This window comes from Acomys minous, assembly GCF_964271855.1.
Source record: "Acomys minous genome assembly, chromosome: 12".
Taxonomy (NCBI): Eukaryota; Metazoa; Chordata; class Mammalia; order Rodentia; family Muridae; genus Acomys; species Acomys minous.
The window spans coordinates 36,142,172-36,151,361 of NC_140493.1; the positions used below are offsets into that span (position 1 = coordinate 36,142,172).

Below are 9,190 nucleotides of genomic sequence, written 5' to 3' on the forward strand. Positions count from 1 at the left end.
AGAAAGAAAACTGAATGACATGGGGATATCCCATCAGCACTGTATGCAGTGTCACTGCTCAACAGAGCCCAGCATATTCTTCCTTTCCTCTGACTTGTGAGGATGTACTAGGTAGGATAAAGGCTGAACATCTTGATCAGTGCTGAGAGGAACAAGAAATGTGTCAATTTTTATTCTGGTTCTGATGATTGAATGCAGAGCCTTGCTAGCAAATGCTAAGGATATATGCAATGGCATCAAAATTTTATAGTCCACTAGTATGTTTGATTAAGGTGTTGGGCATGTTATAATATATGGAAACATATTTCTAAAAATTGTCTTGGAAGAAGGAAAAAAACAAAAACAAAAAGGGGTGGGGTAGCTCCAAGAAAGATCTGTGACTATTTGACTTGCCATTCTCTTGAAGGATGCATTTTGGTGAAAATGAGCTGAAAACAAGTACCTAGACCCAGGCATGGTGACACAGCCCTGCAATCCAAACAGCCAGGAGGCTGAGGTAGGAGATTTTGATTTTGACATCAGCTATGGGCTATGTAGCTATACCTTAATTCAAAAAAAATTTTGATTAAAAATCCCTCCAAATGAATGCTATATAATACCCACCAAATAATTTTTTAAAATGAATGTTTAGAAAACAAAAAAGTAGTTACAACATGATTTTAAGTACGGGAAAGAGCAAGGATAACTCCTTGAGTGGGCTGAAGGACGGGTAACAAGGAGAGCCCAGAGGAGATGCTGGCCTTGGCCTCTCTGGAAACTGTTCAGAAGGGGGACAGGATGTCGCTGGCATGCATCTTATTTGCTCTGTTTGTGCACTGAATACATTTGAAGCTGGGCCTCTATCTTAGAGTTAGCCTGCTTCCAGCTCATAACCAGCCAAGCTCCAGTTTCCACTGATGGTTCTGCCAACCCCACGATTAACGAGAATCTGTGGTGAGCACTTCAGCCTTGATTGTGCTGCAAAGGAAAGCAGAATTTAGTGTTGAGCTTCCGTTCCTCCCTCTCACCCACGATTCACCAAACCCCGCTGCCTCAGAAGAGCTCAGGTGCTTCTTGTCTTTAGTTTCCTTTATTGATTCATTTTAGTTCTCACCGGGGAAGTATGTGCTCTGACATCTGGTCCATTTGTTTATAGAAATCTATTTTCTTTTCCCAACAACACGGACTTCATTTTTCACTCCCTGTTATCCATAGTCAAAGACTCTGACCTGAGATAAGGAACAATTTAAAATAAAATGGCATGAAGTTACAAATGGCAGCCTCATCTCTCTCCTTCCATCCTCTTCCACTGATAGCCAGGGGTTCCAGCAGTCCCTTCGAAAAGCAAATGAGACTTGGTGTTCAGCTGAGGTTTAACAAGCAAACTATGTGTCAACAAGACTCCTTAATTGCTACAGCCTTTTCCACAGACCTTCCAGACACAACTGACGATCAACTTGTCACCCAAAAGAAATAACTTCTAGCAACATGTTAAAAGAGCCACTAAATTATCTAGAAATGTTTTCATTAAATCATTCACCAAAAGGCTCCCTTAACATTGCCGTGTCTAGCTATGACTTCTTTTTTTTTTTTTTTTTTTTTTTTTTTTTTTTTTTGGCTTTTCTTTCGTTTTCTTCTTTATTTTTTTATTTTTTAATAGAAAACTTTGGATTTCCACAAAGCATGTGCCCCTGGCACGACCAACCCTAAAAGCACCCTTGTTCCCTGGCACCTGACTCTGAATGCTACCCATCACTTGTTCAGAGCAGAAAAGCAACCCAAGAAAGAGGCCAAGGTCAGTGACCCGACAGAAAACAAGCCTTTCATCTGCAAGAAAGATTTTAATTCCCAGCTTCCCAGGATTTTTCTGAGCAATAATAAAAGAATTGTTGGAAGATAAATTTAAAAACGTGTGCACTGGGGAAAATCTTCTCAAGCTTTAGGAAAACGGAGTGTTTGTGCCATCCGAATGCAATACCAGGGAGTCCTGTCTTAACATCAAGCAAAGAAGTCATTCTGAACAGCTGAGCTGTTGGGTTATTCAATTCATCACTTGTCTTATGATTATTGTATGAAATACCATCTTATGGTATGGTATCACATTCTTTCTTTGAGGTTTAAGTAATTTATTCTTGCATTCTTAAAAGATAAGGCTGTTTTCTGACCCAGAGATGATAGATAGGCACTTGCATAGATAAGTAGATTATAAATATAGAAGATAGGAAACATATTGATTGATAAAGGTTTAATAGACGGCTATAAAGATGATGCATAATTATAGAGATAAATAATTAGATAGAAAGATGATGATGATAGAAGATATATAGATAGATGATAAATATATGATATATAGATGATAGATGTAGACAGATTAATATATTGTCTTTACATGTCATAAAGAAGTTTGCACTTGAAAATATGCAGCAGCCATAAAGATATCTGAAAAATTGATTCTCAAAATAATAATCCTTGAGGTAGGTCTATTCCAATTTTCTGAGAAAATGCCATATTTTCAAAGTGATTGTACAAGTTTACACTCTCACCAGCAATGGAGGAGTGCTCCCCTTTCTCCACATCCTCACTAGCATGTGCTGTCGCTTGAGTTTTTGATCATAGCTATTCTGATGGATGTAAGAGGAGTCATTTTGATTTGCATTTCCCTGATGAGTAGGGACATTGAGCATCCCTTTAAGTGTTTCTTGACCATTTGATATTCCTTTGTTGAGAATTCTCCCATTTTTAATTGGGTTATTTTGTTTGGCGATATTTGATTTCTTGAGTTCTCTATATATTTTGGATATTAACCCTCAGTCAGATGGAGGGTTGGTGAAGATCTTTTCCCAGCCTGTAGGCTGTCGTTTTGTTCTGTTGACAGTGTCCTTTGCCTTACAGAAGCTTTTCAATTTCATGAGGTCCCATTTATTAATTGTTGATATTAGAGGCTGAGCTGATGACATTCTGATCAGGAAGTTGTCGCCTGTGCCAATGAGCTCAAGGCTCTTCCCCACCTTTTCTTCTAACAGATTTAGTGTGTCTTGTTTTATGTTGAAATCTTTAATCCACTGATAATTTCATTTTGTGCAGGGTGGTAGCTAGGAGTCTATTTGCATTTCACTACACACAGACATTTAGTTAGTCCAGCATCACTTTTGAAGATGCTGTCTTTTTTCTATTGTATGATTTTTGGCTTCTTTGTCAAAACTTAAGTAACCATACGTGTATGGGCTTATTTCTGGGTCTTCAGATTTTATTCCATTGATCCACCTGTCTGTTTCTATGCCAGTACCGTGCATTTTTTTATTAATATTACTCTATAGTAAAGCTTGAGATCAGGGATGGAGATACCTCCAGAAGATCTTTTATTGTATAGGATTGCCTCAAGACCCAGCTATACTATTCCTGGGCATATACCCAAAAGATGATCCACCATAAAACAAGGGCATTTGCTCAACTATGTTCATAGCAGATTTATTCATAATATCTAGAACCTGGAAACAACCTAGATGTCCCTTAACCGAAGAATGGATAAAGAAACTGTGGTATATTTACACTATGGAACATTACTCAGCTATTAAAAACAAGGAAATCTTGAAATTTGCAGGCAAATGGATGGAACTAGAAATGATCATCCTGAGTGAGCTAACCCAGACCCAGAAAGATCCACATGGTATATACTCATGTATAAGTGGATATTAGCCACATAATACAGGATAACCACATTATTATTATAAACACAGACATGAAGAAGCTAAATAACAAGGAGGACCGTAGGGAGAATGCTTTATTCTCATTCAGAGGGGTAAATAGGATAGACACTGGAAGCAGGTGAAGAGAAAGAACAGGAAGGGAACCTACTACAGAGGTCTTCTGAAAGACTCCACCCAGCAGAGGATTAAAGCACATGCTGAGACTTGTAGCCTAACTTGGGGTGGAGCACAGGGAGTCTTATGGAAGATTTGGAGGATCTGGAGGGGACAGGAGCTCAAAAATGAGACCAATGAAGCCAACAAGTCCAGGTGGAGGAATGGGTTGCTGCAGAGACTGATGCACCAACAAAGGACCATGCATGGTGAGGACCTAGCAGCACAGTCTCCATGTGGGTCCCAAAATAAGGGGAGTAGGGACTACTTCTGTCCTAGACTCTGGTGCCCATGCATGGATCACTTGCCCCTGGTGGGTCAGTCTTGACAGGCCACAGAAGAGGATACAGGCAGTCCAGATAAGACTTGATAGGCTGTGGTCAGATGTTAAGGGAGGAGGGCTCTCCCTTTCTGAGGAAGAGGGAGGGAAGAGGAGGGAGGAGAGGGAAGGAGGGATGAATGAGGGAGGGTAGACCTAGAGGCAATGTGGGAGGGTGCTACAATCCAGATGTAGAGTTAACAAGTTAAAAATTAATAATAATAATAATAATAATAATAATAATAATAATAATAATAATAATAATAATAGTCTATTCTTTCTTACTATGAGTAAATGTCCCTGATAGAAGTTTGTTTGATTCGTGCCTCTGGAGGATGGAAGTCAAAGGCATTCTCCTTGTGTCTGCATAGAATCTGGGTAGGGTCATCTTGTTGCATCACGGAGGGCGTGGAATGGTGAAAAACCCTGATCCTCTGTGTCAGCTCAGGTCTTTCTTCCTCTTCTTGTAAAGCCATTACCCGGGCCTAGCTTTCCTGACTTTAATCCTAATTGCATTCCAGTGGCTGGCCTTTAAATAGCTCTAACATGTGATTTGGGGCATTGTGTTTCTAACACATGAACTTTTAGTGGACAACATTAATTCATAGCATCTGTTTTAAAATTTTCTACAATAAACATTATTTTATATTTATGAAGAGAAAAGTTGTATTTTAAAAGCTCTTAAGTGCTTTAAGCTGTTCCCCTTGGCTGCATGCTAACTGTTCCTTTGGGCCTAAGTAAGCTTGGCCAACTTGTCTGAGAAAAGTATTTGTCACAGGGTTATTGGGATCTTCCCCAATATGTCCTGTTTAACAGTGACAGGACATCCACTGTAAGTGAGTTACTTGTCCAAATCCAAACATATGTCGTAATATTACCCATCAACAGGGTTATCCCTTTTCACCTCTTTCCCAGAGTCAAACTGAATTTGATCTTCATCTTTGCAGATTTTGAACAAGAGAAAGGAGGCCAAGGACCCAGCTCTCCACTTTATCAAAGCTCACAATCCACAAATGATCTTCAGCATGGTGTCCCTCCTGTGACTGAAAGAAAGCAAATTTGAACTTGGGAGTGAAGTGGAAAGTTCAACCCCAAGAGTCCCAGGCAAAAATGTTTTCTCAATAGCACATCATTCACTCTTGTCACTGCGTTGTAGTGTAATCATAGCCAGAATCCAACAATACAAGAAAACATGTAAGAGCTCTGTGAGCAATTCCCTTATTATTATTTATTTTTTTACAAACAAGTGCTTTTTGTTGCAGTCAATCTTAGTGAGAAAATTGAGAATTACGACAGTTGTCTTCCCTAGGTCCTCAGGGTTAGTTGATGGCAAACTGAGACTCAGACTCAGCCATCATTTTATATTGCCTCTTGGTGAGGCATCTAGGAAAAGTCAATTAAACCAGAAAGTGTATAAACCACTCAGTGGTCTTAGAAAGTTACAAAAGTTCTCTCCATTCTCTTAGTTGTTCTAATGATGAAGTAGGGGCAGTTCTTTTTTTTTTTTTTTAAGCTGATTTTAACCCACACTAGTTAATACAAACATTTCAGTGCTGGCTACTAAGGTCCACTGATAGTTCTCCCAGACTGAGTAGTTCTCCAATAGATGTAGTGCGCCCTGTAATTCACATCAATTCTGATACCATTTACTTAGAGATGGTATCACTTCTAGTCTTGACTAGACTGCATACGATTTAAGATGCCAATCTGAAACTCAAGATCATGACCCCTTGTCTGATGCAGCATCTCTATAGTGAAGATTCCTGACCTCCTTGACCCTCTTGTGACCCTTGTGTTTTCTGGTTCTTTATAAGGGGTCTCACAAAGATGCCTGGGATGGAAGAGAAGAATAGGGCAAGGCACAGAGAAAGAGGCATGCCTTGTCATATCCGCTCTGTGCACACCACCCTCCAGGAACCTCTGTGTGCCACTATCCAGAAGCTTCCCAAGCCATAAAAAGGGATTTTATGAACCATCATTACATCATTGGTAACATTATTTGCTAGTGGGGATCCACTCAATCTTTGGGCATTTACCACTTATAGAGGGTAGAGGTGGTGCTGCAGGTCTCAGTCTGCTAATCATGCTTTGGTCTTTCTGAAGAAAGCTCTCCTCTGCAAGAAGCTACCTAGGAGCCCTCACTACTAGCTGGCTTCTTTTTGTTCAAAAGATATCCATATCATTGAGATTCTCGGAGCGGGGAGCGGGGAGCAGGGAGATTTGAGGAAAGAGTGACTGGAGCATCTGGGGAAATAGCTCAAGGGGTAAGGTGTTTGATTAACAAACACAAGAGGCTATGTTCAAATCACTAGCACCCGTGTGAAATCTAGGCATGGTGGCACAGTTCTGTGACCTCATTGTTGGAAGGTAGAAACAGAAAGATTCCGGAGCCTTGGTAACCAGCCAGTCTAGCCAAAATAGTGAGCCTCAGATTCTGTGAGAGATGCTAATACAGAACAGTAAGGAGAAGGGCAATGAAGAAAATGACTCCACTAAAAGAAGGAAGGAAGGAGGGAGGGAGGGAGGGAGGGAGGGAGGAAGGGAAGGAGGAAGGAAAGAGAAAGGGAGGGAGGAAGGGAAGAAGGGAGGGAGGGAAGAGAAAGGGAGGAAGGGAAGAGAAAGGGAGGAAGGAAGCATGGAAAAAGGAAGAGAGAGTGGGGGAGGGAGGGAGGAAAGAAGGAAGGAAGGAAAGAAAATATGAGCAATAGTGGAAAAAATCCTGAATCAGCCTCTAGTCTCCACCAGCACTTGGTGATGGGAGCACATGCAAGCGCGCGCACACACACACACACACACACACACACACACACACACACACACACGTGTGTGTGTGTGCATGTTGGAGCCCAAATACATTCTTGAACACCATATACACACTTGGACATGATATATCCTGTTGCTATCGTTCCTTCCCTGAGGTAGGCACACACACTATCTACCCTTTCTCTTAAGGTCCCAGTGACAAACAGGTACAGTTGCACCAAGGTTTCCTCAGGTCCTAAGTCTTAGGGGAATCAAAGAGCTTATCAAAGTCACTTACAGAACAATGGGTGAGAAGCTAGGGACAGGGCCATAGATAACCTGAAGCAGCCACATTGGAAGGTCTGCAAGCCAGGAGAGATGATGTCCTCCCAGACTGCACAGATGAAGCCCCCTCTCCTCTTCCTGTCCCACCCATAGCCCCTAGTCTCTCTCTCTCTATCATAACCCCAAGGCCAGGAGTGTTCTGATTGGGAGGTGTGGCTGACCCATGACGGTCCTCGCCTCCTTCTCTGAGGGAAGCCAACACTAAACAGGCCCAGCCATGGTGGCCTTTTGTGAGATGACACATTTGAACTTTTGAAGAGGGTGGCAGTTTACCATGGAGCATAGTGCTGTACCACCACCCCTGCACCCTCCTATACATGTGCAGGAATCAGGACCACAGACTAAATACTTAATGCTTATTACATTGTATTACCACAGTGATGACATGAGTATAGCATAATAGTGCATATTTCAACAGTTCTTATGATGAACATCAGCTTTTATTAGATGCTGTGAAGTCTAGCCTATAGACTAAACTTCTTATCATTTACAATATGAAGATCCTATTAAAACCTATGTTAAATAGTACGTGTATCTAATTGAGCCTGTGCAAAACATTGAGCATAGCTAACTGGACTTCTATTTAGTCTTTACTTATCTACCCATTCTGCCAGGAGCATGAAACGCTTCATTGTAGTTTCTCCCAAAGGCAAGACATAGCCTTTCAAAGTCATCCATTCTCGTTAACCTAACAGTCTAGAAATCCACCAAAAAATAAAGGATAAAAAAAGAAAAGCACGAGAATAGGTTATACTGCAGAAGGTGAGAATACCCATTTGAGGTCTCAAAACTAGCCACAGTGAAGTTCAATTCTTTTTCCCTCTTAGTGATCTGCCCATCCTCCTGTAACTCACTCTGAATGACTGTGGAATAGTCCCTCATTCAGGCTAGAGAACAGGGGCTACCAGCTCAGCTCTTTGTTTGTTATTCTTCTTCTTCCTCCTCCCCCTCCTCCTCCTCCTTCTGCTCCTGCATCTATTTCTGTTTTTGAGACAGGGTCTTCCTCTGGCTTTCTGGCTGTCCTGGAACTCACTATGTCGACTATGCTGACTTGGAACAGTGATGCTCCTGCTTTTTCCTCTGAAGTATTAGGATTTAAGGCATGAGCCACCATGCCTGACTGTTCTCAGTTATCTCCAACATACTTATTCACTAATTCCTTATGATATGTAGCATTCTGGGTGTATTTCTAATAAAAAAACAACTATAAACACTTCAAAATTCATCAAATATCAGTATTTTGCCATATTTGCTTCAGTTTTTTTTCAGAATGCTTTTCATTTTTAAGGAAACGGAATGGGAAAGGGAAGGTTCCTGTGTTAGACTTCCTGATCTCCATTTCTTCCCTTTCTTTCCTGAGAAAATTAACCCTGAAACTTTGCCAAGTTTGTCCCATATGTCTGCATCCATAAATAATATACCTAATTCCTTTGTACATTTGAGGTTTATATAAAGCATCACACCCTATCTATCATTCAGAAACTATTTTTATTCTACTTCTTATGTTTGCTCTTATTTTTAATTAAAGGGATCATTGCGGTAAGTAAAAAATTGAATGCCAGAGTTTCCTTATATACAGTAGCATAAAATGCCAAACATACAGAATGCATTTGAGACTCCTAAGGGGAAATTTCAAATAAAACCTATTCACTCAACCCTAACTCCACTCCTCCTAACCCATGTGGGTTGAGAGCCCATTCCCCTCTCCCTTCAAGGCTACAGGAAACATCCTTGATGAAGGTTTGCCACCTTTGACAGTTTCTTCCATGGTTATCGCCCAGCACCAGAGTGACAGGGGGAGCTAATGCTATGAAACCATGCCCCCTGAGGTAAAAAAAATTTAGTCCTATTGGCCAGTAATTCTTTGTTATATTTTCCATATTATTGGACTGTGTAAAATTGGATTTAAAAAAAAAAGTCAACCCTGCCCTCTAGCCTTAGAAGC

General features: G+C 40.8%; 1 long non-coding RNA gene across 1 annotated transcript; it reads left to right on the top strand.

The window, feature by feature from the left end:
* Positions 1-408: 408 nt before the first annotated feature.
* Positions 409-6,181, top strand: LOC311579933. Its single transcript, XR_014773295.1, has 3 exons — positions 409-496; positions 5,106-5,352; positions 5,973-6,181. It is a non-coding gene; the product is annotated as an uncharacterized lncRNA (long non-coding RNA).
* The last annotated feature ends 3,009 nt before the right edge of the window (positions 6,182-9,190 follow it).